This window comes from Phoca vitulina, unplaced genomic scaffold (assembly GCF_004348235.1).
Source record: "Phoca vitulina isolate PV1807 unplaced genomic scaffold, GSC_HSeal_1.0 scaffold5, whole genome shotgun sequence".
Lineage (NCBI taxonomy): Eukaryota > Metazoa > Chordata > Mammalia > Carnivora > Phocidae > Phoca > Phoca vitulina.
The window spans coordinates 51045481-51049493 of record NW_022589708.1 but is presented as its reverse complement, the minus strand read 5'-3'; the positions used below and the strand labels follow the sequence as shown (position 1 = coordinate 51049493).

Sequence of the window (4013 nt, the reverse complement as noted above, 5' to 3'; positions counted from 1 at the left end):
AGGGGACAGAGACCTTCTCAGGGGTGTAGAGGTGCTCAACTTCCGGCCCTTTTTTTCCCTTTCCTCAGCTGGGGTAAACCTTATCTGACTTTCTAGAACAGGAGAAACTGGCTCTGACTGATCATATTTTTTTTTTTTTAAGATTTTATTTATTTATTTGAGAGAGAGAGAATGAGAGACAGAGAGCATGAGAGGGAGGAGGGTCAGAGAGAGAAGCAGATTCCCCACTGAGCAGGGAGCCCGATGCGGGACTCGATCCTGGGACTCCAGGATCATGACCTGAGCTGAAGGCAGTCGCTTAACCAACTGAGCCACCCAGGCGCCCCTGACTGATCATATTTTATTACAAATCTTTTGTTTTTGCCCCAAGTCCTAGACTTTTGAAACTTAAAACCTTTTTTCTCAAACTATTGCTCTCATTTTCTTCTGTGTCAGGTCTTCCCCGAGTAAGCAAAAATAGAATTCTCATCTACCTTGGGTGACAGAAAGTATGGCTATTGGAAATACTGTTAATATTTCAAATGATTACCTATGACTGACTGATATTCCATATAAAGAACCGGAAGTGCTATGCCAAGGTCCCTGAGGGTATCTGTCTGCCTTCCTGCCTGCCCCTCCCGCCATCTTGGCTCTTGCTCTTACGAACCTCTCAGAGGACTGGTCAGACATGCTGCTTCTTGAGGGCAAGAGGCAGACATTTTCTTTCTCTCACAAACTGGTACAAGGCTTTGCTCAAAACATTCACCACAGCCCCCTGCCCATCTGTAGGCAGGGAAACCACACTTCTTATGTGTGGGCTGCTGACAGTTTTTTTGTGTATTCAAAACACCCAGCGTCAAAGACTTGTCATCTTAGGCAGATGCCATAATTTAGTTAAAAACTTTAGTGGGAACCTGGGTCAACCGAACTGTGAGAGATGCCGTGTTTTCCTCTCAGAGCCTGGTGAACTCTGGGAAAGGCTTTCACAGCTGGGAGATGACTGAAATGTGTCATGAAAGATACACATTCACTAGGAGTTTGCAAGAGGTGAAGGGGTTTAGTGGATAACAGAGGGAGTACCCAAAATAGCACATACTAATGTTACAACTGGGGGAGAAATGAGACGATTTGGCAGCCATAGCATGCCCCCAGTCACTCGAATTTGCTGTGTCAAAAGAAATCAAGTCCTTGGGAACTTTGTAATTTTAATTTTTTTATTGTGGCAAAATATACATGCCATAAAATTTATCACTTTAATCATTGTAAGTGCATATTTCAGTAGCATTAAATATATTCACATTGTTGTGCAACCATCCCCACTATCCATCTCCAGAACTTTTTCATTAGCTCGTATTGAAATTCTGTACCCATTAAAATTAACTTCCCATTTTGGGGTGCCTGGCTGGCTCAGTTGGTAGAGCATGTGACTTTCAATCTCAGGGTTGTGAGTTCAAGCCCCACATTGGGTAGTAGAGATTACTTAAAAAAAACAAAAAAACCAAAAAAACCCCAAAACATCCCCAATCCTTCTTTCCCCCAGCCCCTCATAGCCTCTGTTTTAGATTCTGTCTCTATGAATTTGACTGTTTTAGGTACCTCCTGTAATCATGTAATAATTGTCCTTTTGCCGGCTTATTTCACTTAGCATAGTATTTCAAGGTTCATCCATGTTGTAAGCATGTCCCAGAATTTCCTTCCTTTTTGGGGTACATAATATTCCATTGTATATATATACGGCACATTTCGTTTCTCCATTCATTTGTTGATGGACATTTGGGTTGCCACTTTTTGGCTTTTGTGAATAATGCTGCTAAGAGGATGGGGGTACAAATATCTGCTCATGTCCCTGCTTTCAGTTCTTTTGAGTATATACCCAGACATAGGATTGTTGGATCATATGTCAGTGTTATGTGCACATATTTAAGGATCTACCACAGTGTTTTCCACAATGGCTATAGCATTACATATTGTCACCAACAATGTGCAAGTGTTCCAGTCTCTCCACATGCTTGCCAGTACTTGTTATTATTATTTTTATAGTGGCCATCCTAATGGGTATGAAATGTTCTCTCATTGTGATTTTGCTTTGCAATTCCCTAATGATGAGTGCTGTTGAGCCATTTCATGTGTTTATTGGCCATTTGTTTGTCTTCTTTGGAAAAATGGCTATTTGAGTCCTTGGCCCACTTTTCAAATTGGGTTGTTTGTGTTTTTGTTGTTGCGTATCGATCTTGGGAACTTTTATTTCCATTCCCTTCTCTTCTCCTTAATGAAATGCTGTCACATGTTGATATGTTTGTCAGAGGAGAGAGGTAACTTAAGAAGGTTGGAGGAGTCCGGGAAGAGAGAGCACCAAGATTCTGTCTCATTGCACAGGATTATGTCCAACCTCCTCAGCGTATGAGGCCCTTCACAGCCTGGCTCCCCCTGCCTGTCCAGTCTGGTTCTCGGCCCCTGACCCACCCAGTGCTCCAGTGCATTCGCTTATGTGCATTTTACAAATGCCTGCAAACCTTTGCAGAACTCAGGCCTTCCCTTCCCTGTGAAGGCTCTCCTGACCCGTCTAGTTTGTTCCATTGGCATGCCACTTGTTTATTCGGTCATTCAAGAAAGATGCATTGAGCACACACTTGTTGGCAGGTTACAAAGCACTGTGCCGGAGACTGGGGACTCGACAGCAAATTAAACAGTTTCTGCTCTCAAGGAGCTCACTCATTGTCCAGTGGAGAACTGGGTAAGTGATCTGTCAATTACATTTCACCCGGAGGAAATATCCAAATGGAAGTCAGGAGGGTGAGAAAGATTATCTTCCTGAGCTGAGAGCTGGGTTAGTATTTATGTGCTGTTGTGAACATTCCCATATTCTGTACATTAAAGTGAGCTTGCATTTGATTATTTTTATTTTTATATCCCTTAACAGAATCACTTGTAAACTGCTCTTGCCTTCTGTAATTTACATCCTCTCCTCACAAAGAGGCGAATTCCAGTTAGGAGGTGGTTTTTCTCACACCGGGGTATTTGAGGGCCATCTGAAGGTCGCAGTTCAGACTATGTATTCAGAAGGCAGGCGTGTAGCGGGGTTGCCTGGAAGCGTGTAGGCCTAACCCCCTCCCTGACTGGGCTTACTGGGTGTGTGAGTGTTTGTGTGCGCATGAAGCTGAAGAGTTATGGACAATTCATCATCAGCCCTGGCCTCATGCCCAGTGTGGCGTAGAGCAGGAGCTCAATACATGCTTCTGGTATTATTGGGCTCTATGTATCATGGAGGATGATGTATCTCATTTACCAGCAGTGCATCCACAGTCCGGGGCAGGAGGGGGTAGAGTAGTTTTAAAGGGGAGTCACGATAGGGAATTTGATTCAGAAGAAGCACATGACGAACTCTTTGTCTTTGGCTTTTTTGAGAAACGGGTTGCTTATTTGGGCTTTGGTAGTCCTAGCGAAAGGTAAAGCAGGTCCTCCGGAAAAAGTCAAGGCAGAACAGGAAACCAGGGAGAGACTCCCAGAAGAGACCAGACTGCCACTTAGAGGGAGAGATTTGCACTTGAATGCAAGGTTTAACTAGGGAGCAGGGAATGGACACTTCTGGGGATTACCCAGGAAGAAGAATCAACATAATATGGATTTTGAGGGGTAGCAAATGGAAAAAAAAAAATAAAAAGGATTTAAGATATTGGTTTTAGGATTTAGAAGGGAGGATTTAATTTGGAAGATAAGGGATTTACTGTTAGATATAGTGACAATTAAGCATTGAATACACGCAGTCTGAATTGCAGCTTTCACATGGCCCTCAGATATCCCAGTGTGAGAACCTCTGCCTCCTAATTGGAATACGCCTCTTTGTGTGGCGAGGACATGCAGTACAGAAGCCCATGACTGTATAGAAATGACTCCATTTAGGGCAAACCTCTCCTTTCAGCTCAAATCTGTTACTTAAAAGATTATTTATTCACAGGTTTGCAATAGCTGCCCCCCCCCCCCGTCAGGGCGCTGCTGCCTTGCCATCATCAGTTCACTAGGCAGGATGCGAGGCC

At 43.6% G+C, this 4013-nt stretch overlaps 1 non-coding gene across 1 annotated transcript; it reads left to right on the top strand.

Moving 5' to 3' along the window:
* The first annotated feature begins 1375 nt into the window (after positions 1-1375).
* TRNAE-UUC lies at positions 1376-1448 on the top strand. Its single transcript has one exon. It is a non-coding gene; the product is annotated as a tRNA-Glu (tRNA).
* Positions 1449-4013: the final 2565 nt, after the last annotated feature.